Source organism: Erinaceus europaeus, chromosome 3 (genome assembly GCF_950295315.1).
Source record: "Erinaceus europaeus chromosome 3, mEriEur2.1, whole genome shotgun sequence".
NCBI classification, from domain to species: Eukaryota; Metazoa; Chordata; class Mammalia; order Eulipotyphla; family Erinaceidae; genus Erinaceus; species Erinaceus europaeus.
Genome location: NC_080164.1, coordinates 47527854 through 47545029, shown reverse-complemented (window position 1 = coordinate 47545029; position 17176 = coordinate 47527854). Strand labels below are relative to the sequence as shown.

The window sequence follows — 17176 nt, the reverse complement described above, 5'->3', positions numbered from 1 at the left end:
GTGTTTGGTAGTGCTTCTACTTTTTTGTGGGTCCATCCTGTTCGCTGTAAGATGGGTGAATTTTCCTGTACCCCAGGAGATACCAGTACCAACCCCTTCCATTTCCCTATCCTCCCCTAGTTCCACCGTGGTGATGACACCCCCAAGTCTCCAGACAGTACAAAAAAAATAGCTGCGGCTAGGTATCCTTTTCCTCCTCCTTCTCGTAGGCGTGAGAACCCCTGAAATAAGCAAATTCAAGTTCCAGGAGATTCGACTAGTGGGCTACCAGGGTGATGCAGGAGCCCTGGGTTCAGAAGTGGATAGAGGTTAGGCTTCAATATGGAGCTCAGTGAGTGCAATTACACTTCCCAAATCGCCTTAGATTTGCCAAACCACAGCCATCCAAAGAAGCCCCATGCTTCTAAAACCCAGATAAGCAATGAAAAGCGCCCTTCCCAGAAGGTCTGTGCCCATTAAAGCTGTGAGCTCTCCAGTGCCTGTAGAGCTCTCGCAGTTACAGTGGTGCGGAGATTAATTTCACAGACTGGAAAGTATTTGGGAATTGGAAAAAAAAGAGTCCTGAAAAATAAGCTGACTAGCTAGACACCAAATGTGCTTTGCAGTTGCCCCAAGAGTTTGATTTTTTCCCCCGTCAAGGTTGTTTTGAACTCCAGATTCTTTGGATGAAAAGTGAGATCTCATTCTTGCAGATTTATGAGAAGGTGGATACTGAAAATATATTTTAGTGCTCAGAAGTGGAATTTCTTTTGCTACTTCTAGTATCTGGGAGCACCAGCTCACAGATTCAAAGATAATGTCTACAGAGAGGTCCTGATTGTGCTTCCTCAGCCCTCCCTGCAAAAACCTTCAGGATATCAAAAGAAGAAGAAGAAGGAGAAGGAGAAGGAGAAGGAGAAGGAGAAGGAGAAGGAGAAGGAGAAGGAGAAGGAGAAACATCATATCCTCAATAGGATGACTCTATATAGTAGAGAAGAATAAATTTTCTCCTTTCCCCCTCACAGTGCACTGTTCAGCTCTGGCTTATGATGGTGTGTGTGTGGGGAGGTTGAACCTGGGACCTCAGAGCCTCAGGCATGAGAGTCTCTTTGCATAACCTTTATACTATCTACCCCTTCTAAATTCAAATAAACCTTTAAATGAAAGTTTCAAAAGAATTTATCTTGGTGGAGAGAGGAAGCTAACAAAATGAGTCTAGCTTTATTTTAACTGACAAAAAGAACTAAACTTTTTTATAAAAGAATAATGGAAAAAAACACACATGTAACAGAAATATATGTAACTCCAAACATTAGAATGTACTATATAAGGCAAGATAATAAAAGAGTTGTAATGGCTAAATTACTGGTGTATGTAGACCCAGAGAAATATAAGCATTTAGTGAATGTTCAAATCAATGGGGAATTAACTTGTTATTAAAAAAAAAATTGTTGGGCAAATACCTGGTAACATGGGAAAAGGAAAAGATTTGATTTATTTTCTGTTTTTCTTTCTTTTTTTAATATTTATTTATTCCCTTTTGTTGCCCTTGTTGTTTTATTGTTGTTATTGATGTTGTCATTGTTGGATAGGACATAGAGAAATCGTGAGAGAAGGAGAAGTCAGAAAGGGGGAGAGAAAGACCTGCTTCACCGCTTGTGAAGCGACTTTCCTGCAGGTGGAGAGCTGGGGGCTCAAACCTGGATCCTCACGCCAATCCTTGTGCTTTGCGCCAAGTGTGCTTAACCCCCTGCGCTACCACCCGACTCCCGATTTGATTTATTTTCTATCACATGCCAGACTAAATTCTAGGGAGATTGAAAATTTAAGTGTTTGGGGGTGGGAGGCTTTGGCATCCTGGTGCATGATAGTGGAAAAAGACCCAGGTTGGAGGTGAGAGTGTTTTGCAGACACCTATCATGGTGAGATGAGAAATTGTACCCATGTGTCAACAAGTATACTTAAGCTATTAACTCTTCCAATAAAATGATGAAATAAATAAGTAAAAGAAAATTTAAGTGTTTATTGTGAAATGATGAAAGAATTAGAAGAAAAATTACATAAATACTTATATGCATACTTATATAAGGCTTGGAGCTTTTAAAACTGGGCAAAACAATAAAGGAGATATTAAAAGATTCAAGTACATTAAAATGCTATATTTCTATAATAAAATGCCACAATTAAAACATTTATAACATCTGTTATCCCATTTAAATTTTTCCCAACTTCAGTATCATTGAGGGATGTTGGTTTATAGGATTGTTATTGTCACATGGGTCCACATTCCCCCAACACAGATATCAATACATTTCACCTTCCACTAAATCGTCATCCTATTTTACCATGAGGTCTTAGAGCCCCAACCTCCCCTTACTGCTCTTCCCTCCCCCTTTTGACTCCCCAAGTCTGCTGCCATAAACAAAGTCTATTGAGCATTCACCCTGTGTTGTACTTTGCTTTGTTTCCTAGATCCCATATGTGAAATTAAATACTGGCTCTAATGTAAAAAGCAGTTTTGGAAAGTTTGTGAGAGATGGTTAGGTCTTCTCTTCAAAGGAACACAAATAGAACAACTATTTAGTACAACAATTCTCTTTATAAATTGTTATCTATGACCACCTGTGGCCAGCAGTTCTGTATTCTTTAGGTCAGATAATAGTTCCTTGCAGTACTTGCTAATCCTCCAACAGAGACCCTCGGACTCTCTTCCTCCTTTCTTTACTTAGACAATGGGGAGATTATGAGCTCTGAAGCCCAGCCCAGGGGTGGAAGAGTCAGTTCTGTGTAGTCAGGTATAAAAGATGGGAGAAGGGTGAGGGGGGGGCACACTGCTGCCTGATGGCCAGGCCACTGTTGGCGGCATGCCCTTTTGCAAAAGAATAAATGCCTTGCTTCAGCTCCTTATTTTTTGCCTTGACAAATTTAATTTTAATTGGACATCATTTACAATAAGTATATCCCTATAAAAAATAGGCTTACTACATAAATATTCACACAAAAATATAAAAGCCTATAAACTAGTTCAACTCTGTTAGTAATCCAAGAAGTGAAGAAATCAAACAGAATATATTTTAAATTGGCAGAGATTTTTAACCTTACATTATTCAGTCCAATTTGTAGGCAATAGATATAGCTGGATCTTATGAAAACTACGAATTTCTGTAGTTTTCCTAGATTTACACTTTCCATCACTTCCTATGCTCTGTGACTGTAATTTCCAATCATGTAGCAATTAGCCATGTTTAGTTATTGATCTTTTGAAAGATAGTGAGGAGAGTCAAGAGAGTGAACTTTTCATTTTTAAGTTTAATTAAATTTAAGTAGTTATATTGGGCCACCAGATTGGACAAAAAGATAATGGCAACATGTATCACAAGTTTAAAGAAATTGGGACCCAGGGGGCTTGAGCCCCAGTCCTTATGCATGGTAGCCTGTGAACTTTTTTTTTTTTTTTTTAGATGAGCCACCACTTGGCCCCCAGCTTGTCATCTTGATTAAGGCTAATTGTGTAATTGTTGAACCCAGAGCTTCCTGGAAATGGACTAAGAGGCAATGATGGTGAAGAGGCCACATGTAGTGCCTAAAGACATGGTCTCTTCTGTCCTAGAAAGAACTTCTTCAAACAGTGCTGTCCAGCATCCAACCACAGCCGATTGGAGAAGGAAAGAATGCTGACTTGTTTCAGTTTCCTTGGGTTTCTAAGATCTTTTTGGCCAGCAAAACACTGTCTACAGGCTGAAACCAATGGATCACAGGGCACTGAATTCGCCATTCTTCCACCCCTCTGTTTTCCTCTCTCCCCTCCAATGGTTCTCTTTTCCATAACGTGAAATCTCAGCTCATTTCAGCTTTAAGCAGGATGCATATCTGGCCTGGAGGGAGCCCAGATTATACATTTAATGGAATGTCATGTTTTTTCAACCAGGAGCAAAGACTTCATAATGACAACCTAGGCTACCACAGTAACACAATAGGGCATTATTAGCGGCTTTGGCAATGGGGCTGGTGGGGACTGGTGGACTGGGCCTCACAGGGCTTTATACTGATGGAATTTCATGTTCATTTAAGCATGCTTTTCTGGTATAGTCAGGAAAAGTAGATTGCTGAGAATTCAATCAGATTTTAAAAGTCAGATTTGGAGGGCCTCTAGTTAGACAAAATAGGGAGCAGCTTGCTTCCTTTAGGTCTTCCTAGGGTTCTCTGAGGTTATTGCACCTCATTGTCCAACCCATGAACATAACTACATATTTCTTGTCTTGTTGGGTTCTGCTTTTATTACAGTGCCAGGATAGCCTGAGGGTGCTTCTTCCTGAGCACGTGCTCTCTGGGTTGGAGAGAACCAAGTGAAGCCAACCTAGGCTGCTGCGTGGGAGAGGGATCAGGAACTCGTGTGGGGCTAGAGTCGCAGGAGAGAGACTCTGGGACTCATGGAGTTGGAAGGCGATCCAATGTGTTTAATCAGAAAAGAAGATTCTTTTATACATCCCAAGAAGGAAGTGGTAGGGTGTGACTAGGAGAGGGGGCAGAGTGAAAAGAGAGTGCGAACCAGTGGGATTAAACCAGTGCCCTGCAGGCAGGGTGGGTCTCAGGTAAAACTATGAATATGTAAATAGACCACAGCGTTAAGCAGGGGCGAGCTGGCGTACTGCCCAACATTACAGCACATACTTTTATAATACCTATTGATCTGTTTTATATATATATATATATATTTTTAATTTTTTATTTAAGAAAGGATTAGTGAACAAAAGCATAAGGTAGGAGGGGTACAACTCCACACAATTCCCAACACCCAATCCCCATAACCCACCCCCTCCCATGGTAACTTTCCCATTCTCTATCCCTCTGGGAGCATGGACCCAGGGTCGTTGAGGGTTGCAGAAGGTAGAAGGTCTGGCTTCTGTAATTGCTTCCCCGCTGAACATGGGCGTTGACTGGTCGGTCCATACCCCCAGTCTGCCTCTCTCTTTCCCTAGTAGGGTGTGACTCTGGGGAAGCTGAGCTCCAGGACACATTGGTGGGGTCTTCAATCCAGGGAAGCCTAGCCAGCATCCTGGTGGCATCTGGAACCTGGTGATTGAAAAGAGAGTTAACATATGAAGCCAAACAATTTGTTGAGCAATCATGGATCCCAAGCTTAGAATAGTGGAGAGGAAGTGTTAGGGAGGTACTCACTGCAAACTCTAGTGTAGTCCTGCTTTCAGGTATATATTTTGCAGTAGTTTATGGATACGTGTGCACATAAAAAAACTGGTGTATATCTAGGTATGGGACTTTGTTAGAAAGTGAACTACCTGAGATGAAATTAGAGTGTACTATTAAAGGAAAGGTCTCACCCGAGTAATGAAGCTGAAGGGTTGTCATTCCACACATGAAGTCTCTGGATACATTCTGAGGTGAAGCATGTTGAGGTAGCAATCGTTGCTTTGGTTAGGTTGTGATCGGCAGATGCAATGTTATTTGGTTTGGATTGGGAAATGCATACGGGAAAGTGGGCCCTATCCAAGGGTTCCAGGACTGGGGCAAGTAGGGGCTCTATAGTGAAGATGTGAGGTTCCTGCTGTCTTAGGGTTCAAAAAGACAATCAATAGTTAATATTATCATCACATTATTTGTTAATTGGGTTAACTTTGAAAAGTCCCTTTGTTATGGTTTGCGATCTGTTTTATATTTAACTGCTAGTTATTCACATGGAAAAAGGAGATTCTCCATCAGGGTCATGAGGAGTGCTGATTATATTTGTTTGTGCCTTAAAGACATCCATCAGAAGTAGAATGGAGAGAAGTGGCTGGGTGGTGGTGCACCTGGTAGAGAGTACATGTTATAATGCTCAAGGACCTGGGTTCAAGCCCCCAGTCCCCGCTTACAGGGAGGAAACTTCACAAATAGTGAAGTAATGCTTCAGGTCTCTCTCTCTCTCTCTCTCTCTCTTTCCCCCACAGCTTTCTATTTCTACTTTTTTAGGGTTGGAACTGAAGCCTGCCAAATGTCACACTATTTCTCAAGTGCCCAAAGACAGCCTTGCTTTGCAAGTGCTACTGTCTCTAATTTACAGAAGAGGAAACTGTTAAACTTTTTTTGTTACAACCTGCTAGTTTAAGTGGGCTGCTCAGAGATCTAGGATCAGCCAGTGACAGAGCTGGGAGGATATCTGCTACTGACTCCTCTCCCAGCTCTTTCTGCTCATCTCTGTACTTTGCTGTTAGGTTGTAATGAGAAGCACATGGAAATACAGCTAGAGGAACTGGGTAGATTCCAGGAATTAAAAATTTGTGCATCAGCATTTTAGTAAATGATGGCACATAAGGCAATTCAGGTTACTTCACTGAGGAGCTACTGGTCTGTTGTAAATCAGCTGCAGTTGATTAAAAATGTCAGCGACTCCACCCCTTGCAGCCCACAGGGAAGCTTCATAGACCTAGTGGTCATATTATATAAGTCTACGGTGTTTTGGGGTTCATCTGATTATGGTGCACTTAGTGACCCAGTGTAATTTGTTCAGAGTGAATCTAATGGAAACAGGAAACTCAACTTTATAGTATATTAAAAGCTACACAGATGTAGCTTGTTTCCAGAAAAACTTGGAAAGAAGGCTTCAAGCAACAAAAATGGAAAGTTGGCTCTTAATAAGGAAAATAGAGTCCATTAGAAGATATCTTAGAAAAACAATACAACAGTAAGGCCAGCCAAATATTCCCCCTGGATAGTGCACTGCTTTCTCATGCACTTGGCTCAGGTTCAAGCCTGGCCTCCGTTGCATTGGAGGAAGCTTTGGTGCTGTGGTGTCTTTCTTTCTCTTTGTCTCAGTCTCTAGCTGAAAAAAAGTCAGCCTAGTGTGATGAAGTTCCACTGACAATAACAAGAAAAAGAAGGCTATAAAAATAATTCTAAGATTTGGGGCAGGGGGCACATAGTAGAGGATTCCATAGAACACATGTGTTCTAATGGGTAGGGACCTGCCTTCAAGCCTCCATTCCCCACCTGCAGGGGGAAGCTTCATGAGCAGCGAAGCAGTGCTGCAGGTGTCTATCTTTCTCTCTATCTCCCCCTCTTGATTTCTCTGTCTCTATCAAAGGAATAAATTTTAAAAATATTTTGTCCTCCTTCCTTGCTTTTCTCATTCCTTTGGATTTTATGGTTGGTTTGAAATGCTCCTCCAGCTAGGTTCCTGGGTTGAAGAGGACTTATCATACCAGGTGATAGTTGGTAGGACTGTTTACAATTATAAGATTTGGCAGATATGACAAAGATAAAAATAAATAAGGCATAAGTGTTTTGTTTTGTTTTGTTTTATATTTCTGCCTGGTTCAGCCAAGTAATTATCTCTAGTTTTTTTAGCAATAGAGAGCTGGTAAAACTCATTGTCACGCTGGGAATAACATCCAAGAGTGTTGGAGGAAGGCACCCGTCCCAAGATAACCTGTAATTATCTCCAAATGCTAAAGGACTCCCAGTGGTCCAGAAATAAACTCTGGCATCCTTTAGTGAGACTTGGCTGTCACATAAAATGCAAATAGGATTTGCTTTATGCTAATTTAAATGTGTGTCTATTTTTGATTCATGGCCAAAGAACTAAATTCTCCTCTCCTAGAGATTACTTGGCAACACAAGACAAAGTGGGTATCTGAACATTTCCTGACATGTTTCCCAGACACGCCAGGTTTATACTGGAGGGGGGGTGGTGGGAAGAAATGATTATATTTCTTCAGTTTGGCTGAGCTGATTCTTTCATTCACTTAGCATGAATGTGTTCTCAATTCTAGTCACAAGTGTGTGTTCTATTGAAGGCATAGATAAGACAATGCTTCTTGCAAGCAATGTCCTGTTCTGGGAGCTGCGAGAAATGTAAAAAAAAAATCAGGAAGTTGTCCCAATTGATGATGATGATGATGATTAGGTAGAAAGACATTAGATGGACTCTAGGCAGCCAAGGTTAAAGACTCTTACAAGATCTGGGGAAGGGACAAGTAGAATCAACAATAAGAAGAAATAATATGTAATATTTACTGAGTCCTTGCTACCTGCCAGACACTGTGGTTAGTTGTTTCGCCTGCATGACTCCATCTAGTTTTTATAGTTATATAATGTCAGTACAGTCATGATCACCAGTTTACACACAAGGACACCGAGGTTTAGACATGTTAGTCAACAGCACTCTTAAGTGGCAAAACTCAGACTCAAACTCAAACCCAAGCCTCTCTGACTCTTGATCTATTCAAAAAGATAGGAAAAATATAAATGTGCATTAGAATATACAGTCAGAGTGTATTAGGTTATGCCGTGGCAACAAGCAATTCTTCAGTGACACAGAACAAAAAAGATAGAATTGTGGGAGCTGGGCGGTAGCACAGCAGGTTAAGCACAAAGGTGGGACAAAGTGGGAGGACTGGTGGAAGGATCCCGGTTCCAGCCCCCAGCTCCCCTTCTGCAGGGGAGTCGCTTCATAAGCAGTGAAGCAGGTCTGCAGGTGTTTTTCTCTCTCCCTCTCTGTCTTCCTCCTCTCTTCATTTCTCTCTGTCCTATCCAACAATGACTATAATAAAACAACAAGGGTAACAAAAGGGAATAAGTAAATAAATAAATATTTTTTAAAAAGACAGTTGTATTTATAATGGCAGCTTATGCTATAAATGTAGTAGAGTTCTAGATAGTACTTGTTCTAGGAGTCAGGTTAGTGGAGACTTCTTTTTTTAATATTTATTTATTTATTCCCTTTTGTTGCCCTTGCTTTATTGTTGTAGTAATTATTGTTGTTATTGATGTCATCATTGTTGGATAGGACAGAGAGAAATAGAGAGAGATGGGGAAGACAGAGAGGGGGAGAGAAAGACAGACAGCTGCAGACCTGCTTCACCGCCTGTGAAGCCACCCCCCTGCAGGCAGGGAGGCGGGGGTTCGAACCGGGATCCTTACACAGGCCCTTGTGCTTTGCGCCGCCTGTGCTTAACCCGCTGCGCTACCGCCGGACCGCCTGACCGCCTGACCGCCTGACCGCCTGACCGCCTGATTCCCTAGTGGAGCCTTCTTAATATAAGCTTTTGTCATCATGGCTACAAGAGAAGAAAATGCTGAGTGTCTCTCACTAGCAATGAAATGCTCCAATTGGAAGTGACTCACAAACTTTCCACTCATAGCCCATTAATGTGAAATAATTGCTTGGCCTCACCCTATGAAAAGATGAAAAAAAAAAAGTTACCCTTCCTTGTATTTAAATGGAGAAGAAAACGAGATATGTTTGAGAATTAAAGTATTCAATGGCAGGACCAGAAAAATTGCTCTCCAAATAGAGTACATGTCTTATTATACATGTGGATACGTGTGTAAGTTAAGGGATTTGCCAGTACTGCCTTTTGTTCCCTTTCTGTCAAAATTCCATACACGAAATGTGCCCTACTGCCTCAGGAATGCAGTGAAGCTCAAGCACCAAGAGTTAAGGGAGCCAGCTTTGAGATCAGCCTTCTCTGTTTTTAAATACCATCTCAACTTTTTTTTTTTTTGCCTCCAGGGTTATTGCTGGGGCTCAATGCCTGCACTATGAATCTACTGCTCCTGGAGCCCCTTTTTATTTTATTATTCACTTTTGTTGCCCCTGTTGTTTTATTGTTGTGGTGGTTATTATTATTATTGTTGTTGTTGTTGATGTCCTTGTTGGATAGGACAGAGAGAAATGGAGAGAGGAGGGGAAGACAGAGAGGGGGAGAGAAAGACAGACACCTGCAGACCTGCTTCACCTCTCATGAAGCAACCCACCCCCTGCAGGTGGGGAGCCAGGGTCTCAAACCAATATCCTTACTCCTGTCCTTGTGCTTCGTGCCGTGTGCATTTAACCTGCTGCCCTACTGCCAGACCTCCAACATCTCAACATTTTATCAAGCTGTGTGACCTTGGAAAAACTGTTCATTCTCTCTGAACTTCAATCAAATCTCAAGCCTACTACTTACTAGCTGTGTTTTCTTGAGTAGGTTACTCCTTTGTAAATTCAGTCTCCTCATCTATAAAAAGGAAGCTGATAGTATTAATCATATAGAGTAGTGTGCCCAGCACTGAGTCCCATTACCAAAGATAAAGTATTCTACTAGCTATTATCATTAATTATTAAATGCCATTGAGTGGTAAGTGCTTAGCACAATGCCTTCTGGTGAGTAAGCTCTTGATAAATGCGAAATCTTGTATATACTAAGTCTTTATAGGTTTGAAATAACCGAAGTTCAAAAGTCAATTTGCTGAGTCACTATCATCTGCTGTATTTATGTATATTATAAATATATACCACAGAATGCTGAGATTGGTCATGTGCTTTATCAGAAGCAAGGATGTTGTATGCTTTACTTTGGGTTGTTCTAGTTCTCCCCCCGCCAAGAGAATTGGATCAGTCCAGTTAGTTTCTTGGGCCCGCTTGGCCCCGCCCCTGGGAACCCGAGAGAGAGTTCCAGAGTTGCAGAGTAAGAGAGAGTGCTTGCGCCGCCGCAAAGAGACAGCAGAGTTCTGTTTGGTGATTAGTTTGGTTTAGTTTATGAATCGTTGTTCTTGAATAAAGAAATACAGCTTCCCTGCCCAGCCATATGTCTCTGGTCATCTCTGTTACCCGCCCGTGAAGCTAGCCCGGCCAGCTGGAGCCTCCGAATTTTAACAACACAAGGACATTGGTGTCTTTTGGAAATGCTAATTCAGGGCACCCTAAGTGCAAAAACCAAACTTAATAAGCTGGGAGGCTTAATAGGAGATCAGAAAGGAAAGAATATTTGTTCATGACTTCTGAAAAAGAAGCTAAACATAAGCTGTTAATTTTATTTTCTCCACTATTATCTAAAACTGTTCCCCAATGCCCAGAAAGAAAGTCTGAAGGAGATATCTAGGGGAAGCCTGCACTATGTCCATGACTAAGGACAATGTCACTGACATGCAGCACACTTGGACGAAATTTCACAGGAGATAAAGCAGATGGGCTGAGTTTGAAGGAGGTCAGCCAGCATCTACTTTCAACTCTACTGCCAAACTGTAAAAAAACATGTAGAGGAAGATACTGGAGAAGCCCCAAATGTAATCCAAAAACTGGAAGTGAATATAAAGTGAAGAACGGGGCTATAAGAGGCATGTGGGTCATCTCCTTGGAGCCCTGCCACCATTATGCATCCACATCTGCAGGAGCAGCTGTGCTGAAAACAGTGAGGAGACTTAGCCATAAGAGAGCTCATGAATGCCAGGCATCTTCATGCTAGTGATTCTGTCTAGCATATTTGAATCCTTTCCATAGATTCTGGGTCTTCAGGGCACTGGTATAGTTCTATCTTTATCTATGTAGGTGAAAATGCAGACAAGGTCAGATATAACACAAGTGAATTTGGAGTAGAGACCAGATCAAAGAAATTCTACAGATATCAAGTTGGAATTGATGAACCATGTCCAAAACAAACACACTGATCCTGAGGGGATGAAGTTCCTTTGTGAGAAATAATAAAAGTCTATTCCATACCCTACTCTCCCCCAAATTGATAGTACAATAACATCAACTTACTTTAATCATCAAGACCAATTTCTTTTCCCTCAGATTAAGTTCTTAAAGAAGCTTAAAATTGTGGGCCTGGGTGGTGGTGCACCTGGCTGAGCACACATATTATAATACGCAGGTATCCAGGTTCGAGCCCCTGGTCCCCACCTGCAGGGGCAAAGCTTTGCAAGTGGTGAAGCAGTGTTGCAGGTATCTCTCTCCCTCTCTATCACCCCCTTACCTCTCGATTTCTGGCTGTCTCTGTCCAATAACTAAAGATAAATTTTAAAAAATATGTTTAAAAAATTTAAAAAGAAGCATAAAAATGTGAGCACTGCCAAGTATCTCTATATTTATATCCATCTATGTATCTTTCTACATATCTATCATTAGATCATTAGAAATACATATCTATCATTATATCATTAGATCATTAAATATCTATCATTAGATCTAATCATACCTTCCCATAGTAAAGGATGAAAAGGCTGTCTATCAAATTTAACCAACCTAAAATAAGTGATGAAACTATGTCTCTCTGATAGAAGAAAAAAAAAACTTACTGTAAAATTTCAACAGCAGAAAAGATCACTCCTAGCGATCTATACTTTATAATATCAATGCAGTTCAAAAATACTAGAAATTTGTGGCAGGGGAGATAGCATAGTGATTATGCAAAAGACTTTCATGCCTGAGGCTTTGAGGTCCCAGGTTCAATCCATAGCACCACTATAAACCAGAGAGGAATAGTTCTTTCATCTCTTCTTCTGTCTCTCCCTCCCTCCCTCCCCCCTCTCTCAATCACATTTCTCCCTTTATCCCATTTCTCTCTGTGTTTCTCTCATTAAAATAAATGCACATTTTTAAAATACAAGAAATTTGTGAAATGGAATAAAATAAGAAATGAAAAAACAAGGGACATAGAAAAACTAAAGAAATACAAAATAATATGGGAAATTTAAAGTCACTTGAGAAGCAATAAAGAGCAGAATTGACAAAGCAGAAAATTAAATAATGAAAGTATGTTTGAAACTCTCACAATCTGAATAGAAAAGTAAGTTAGATGAAAGTTCTAAGAGACAAACAGATCAGGAACTTAGACATTAGACCAGAAACTATCAAGTACTTAGAGGAAAATATTGGCAGAATGCTTTTCCATCAAAGTTTTAAAGATATCTTCAGTGACACAAGTCTAGTAACAAGGAAGACAAAAACAAAAAATAAGCCATTGGGACTATAACAAATTGAAAAGCTTCTGTACAGCAAAAGAAACCACTACCCAAACAAAAAGACTTCTTACAGAATAGGAGATCTTTACATGCCATACATCATACAAGAGGCTAATAACCAAAGTATATAAAGAGCTCTCCAAACTCAGCAACAACAACAAAATGACCCCATCCAGGAAAAGATATGGACAGAATATCTGCCAAAGAAGAGATACAAAAGGCCAACAAGATGAAAAAAAATGCTCCAGGGAGTTGGTGCAGTGGGTTAAGTGCACCTGGCACAAAGCACAAGGCCTGGTGTAAGGATCCCAGTTCGAGCCCCCAGCTCCCCACCTGAAGGGGAGTTGCTTCACAGGTGGTAAAGCAGGTCTGCAGGTATCTTTCTCTCCCCTCTTTCTTCCCCTCCTCTCTCCATTTAACTCTGTCCTATCTAACAATGATGACATCAACAATAACTACAACAATAGAAAACAGCAAAGGCAACTGTTGTTTTCGCCGGGCTGGCTTCAGGGGCGGGTAACAGATGACCCGGGACTCATGGCTGGGTTGTACGCAGTCTCTCTTTGTTCATGCAGGACGCAGCACAATCTAAGCTGAGCTAAGCTAAACTGAAAACTACAAACAATCTTGTCCTTATAAATATACTAGCCCAGTAGGGTGGGAACAGGATGCGACGCAGAGAGGGTGGAGAGAAAAGTGACTGGTGAAAATCAGGGTATGACAAGGAGAGGGGGTGGAGCAGGCAAGAATTCTACCACTGAACCACCAATGCCCTGGAGGGAGGGTGGTGCTTGTTAACAGAGGTTATGTAAATAGAATACAGTGTTATGTAAATAGAATGCAGTGTTAAGCAGGGGGCATTAAACCAAATGAAACAGAAGGGGTTTTTAAAAGCATACCAACAATTCCCCCTTTCTTTTTAACTAATGGCCATAGTATCAGGATTGTGGGTGAACAGAAACCTATATCGTACAGGCGTTTTCAAAAGAACTGGCATAAGACATGGAAAACAAAATAGGCGAGCAGCAATAACCAGTGTGATGCCAAGGGGAACGTTTCTTGCCTCAAAGGGCAAGGCCTAGCAGGCGAAAGGGCATTTCTTGTCTCTGGGAGCGCTTCATGCCTCTGGGGGCATCTCTTGCCTGAAAGGGCGTATCCTGCCTCTGTGGGCATAACCTAATAAGGAGGGGGAGTTTTCTACCTCTGGAAGCAGAGCCTGCAGGCGAGGGAACATGGTCTATAAAGTCTCAAGGCAATTGGCTTCTTCTTCTTCTAGCGTTTGCCCTTCTTACTTAGCCAGTCAACAGCATCAGGTTGAGCCTGATGTAAAGTTTCGAGACCTCCTTTGAATCTGGAGAGGTGGTAGTCGTTGACTATGTGGGTCATAGTTTGTCTGTAGCCGCAGGGGCTGTTTGGGTCGTCTCTGGCTCCCCAGCGATGGAACATAGCGGTGCACCGGCCATGGCCTGTTAGATAGCGATTGAGGAGGGCCCAATCATAACGTGCTAGGTCAAAGCCGGGTTGACGGTTGACGCTTGCAGGGGTCTGTGATGAGGTGTTTGTTCTTTACCTCAGCTGACTGCCAACTCTGTTTCCAAGAGTCTGGAACAGAGAAGTTCAGTGTAGGCGTAGGGGACCAGATTGGGTGATGAGACGTCAAGCGTTGGACAGGGTGGGCAAAGATATCCGCGTATATTGGCAGGTCCGGTCGAGCGTAGACGTGGGAAATGAACTTAGATGATGCCGCATCCTGACGAATATCTGGCGGGGCGATGTTGCTAAGAACTGGCAGCCAGGGAACCGGGGTGGAACGGATGGTTCCAGAAATTATCCTCATGGAGGAATATAATTTGGAATTGACCAAGTGGACATGGGGGCTACGGAACCATACTGGGGCACAGTATTCTGCAGTGGAATAGCATAATGTCAGAGATGATGATCGTAGTGTGGAAGCACTCGCGCCCCATGAGGAGCTGGCCAGTCTTGCAATGATGTTATTCCTCGCGCCCACCTTTGCTGCAGTTTTTTTATGAGATGTTTGTGAAATGACAGGGTGCGATCGAGAGTAACGCCAAGATAGACTGGCTGGGCTTCATGCCGTATTCTCGTATCGCCAAGCTGCACATTAAGCTCACGCGAGGCCGAGGCATGGTGTAGATGGAAAACAGATGATACCGTTTTTGCAGTGCTAGGGATTAGTCGCCATTTTTTACAGTAATCAGATATCAGAGACATGTCTTTCGTGAGTGTTTCCTCGAGGATGTCGAACTTGGATGCCTGAGTTGCACAGCAGATGTCATCAGTGTAGATGAACTTCCTTGAAGAAGTTTCTGGGAGGTCATTGATGTAAATATTAAATAGCGTAGGAGCCAGAACAGAGCCCTGGGGGAGGCCACTTGAGACAAGTCTCCATCTGCTAGACTTGTCACCCAGATGCACCCGGAGTCTTCTGTTATGGAAAAGAAACGATATAGTGTTGGCCACCCATGGAGGCAGGCATCTTGAGATCTTGACCAGGAGACCACAGTGCCAGACCGTGTCATAGGCTGCTGTGAGATCAACAAAGACAGCACTCGTCTTTAAATTCTTCTGGCAATTGGCTGAAGTTAGTCTTTGAGAAACATAGCAGCGTGTACTAGTAAGTCCGATGGAGGTGTCAGTCCAAAGTAGCTGACCACAGAAGAAAATGCCAAGGGATGAAACGCTGCATGTCTGTCTCAATGGGGAATGTCGGCCACCAGAATTCTGCTTTTCTGTAGAGAGTGATCTTTGGAATCTGTGAATCTGTTTCTTCAGGTCGTGCCAGGTCACCTCATTGGTTTCCGGGGGTGTGTTGTAGTCATTCCATCTTGTGGGCGATGTCAGAGAACAGTATCCAAATGGATTTCCAGGAATTCCATTTGAGTAGATGCTTTTTCAGGTGAAGACTTGACAGCTGAAATTCACTTACTTGTCAAACAAAACTTGTAGCAGATTAAAAGTTTACTATAATTGATAACTCCATTATAATTGGAAGTCCTTTCTAGTATGATTTTAAGGTTGTTTAAACAGTTTAAACTCAATAAAATGTGGAAAGGTAAACAGAAGAACCACGGTAGAAGCCTCAGGCATGAGAATAATTAACATAATCATTGCACTATCTGCCCCACCCATAACTCATACCGTTTCAGGATTAAACGTAAAAAAGAAATCAAAGGAGGGAAAAACAATTTTTTGGATTGTTTCTGGATGTCTCTAGAAATCATGCCTGCGTCCAGCATTTTTTTTGAAGTCAATGTCAAACAAAAATTCAGTCATTCAAATCACTCTCTTATGAAACAGATCTCACCATGTAGTATCATGAGTCCCCGGAGGGCGTCCTAGTCCAAAAAGCTCTTCAAAATTCCATTTAGGGTGCTTCTGACTGTTCCTATTGTATTGCTTAAGGCACCCATTTTTAAAAGTGTCTTCCTGTTGTTGAGCCAGATGTTGTTGTGCACGGGCCACGGAGAAGAGAGAGGGGGTCTGGAGCAAAGAGGAAGCACAAATATTTATTTGTGCTGGCACCTCAGAGTTGGGTGCTAGAGAAGAAGGTTGGGCCACATGGAGGTAGCAAAAATGGCCGCCTCACACAGTAACCTTTCCTGCATCTGAACACCGGAGTGAAGTGCTGGCAAGAGAGAGAGGTGCGGAAGAAGAAAGGCTTTTATAGGAGCAGCTTTCACGAGAATGGGAAGGGGGAGGAGTAACCATAGCACTCCAGGATAGGATGATACCTCTCGTGAGAATGGGAGGAGTAACCAAAGCACTCCGGATATTGCGGGGATATAGACAATGCCCTGAGGGCATAACATGGCGGAACAGGCACTCCGAGAATGTCCCAACTCTCGCGGGAACTAGCAGTAGCCTGAGGAGACAACATGGCAGATGTGACTGCATCGGCATAATTTCCCAGAATCTCCCCCTTTCCTTTAATCTAATTCCCAGGGCAACAATGTGTAAAGTCTGTGAACTACTCAGGGTCAGTCTATGAAAAACCAGCAACGTGAAGGGAAGAAAGCTGCTGTAAAATTGTCTAAAGTGTCCAAAGTGTATACCAGCAAGTCCGATAAAAGTCTCAGTCCAAAGTAGGTGACTAGGGGGAGAAATGGCAGAGGATGAAATGCTGCATGAGGAAGGGCAGCCTCTGGAATTCTGCTTTTCTTTAGATTATGAGCTGGAACTGCCAAAACGTGACAGGTCAAAGCAGAAGCAGGAAAGGCAGACAGGCAGTAAAAAAGTTCTGTCCTTGGAGTCTGTGAATCAGGTTCTTCAGATCGCGTCAGGTGACATCTAGGGTTTCGGGGGTTTGCTACTGTAGTCATGCCATCTAGTGGGTGATGTCAGGGTGTGCAGGGGTCCAGATGTTTTTTTTTCTGGGATTCCTGTGGAATAAACACAATCTGCTTCTCGTGGTTAGCAGGGCATTTGATTTGAATGCTTTATAGAAAAAGAGGTT

At 42.3% G+C, this 17176-nt stretch overlaps 1 protein-coding gene across 1 annotated transcript in view; it reads left to right on the top strand.

Moving 5' to 3' along the window:
* Positions 1–17176, top strand: part of ANTXR1 (ANTXR cell adhesion molecule 1) — a 261306-nt gene that overhangs the window by 1030 nt on the left and 243100 nt on the right. The gene's annotated exons all lie outside the window — the stretch shown is intronic.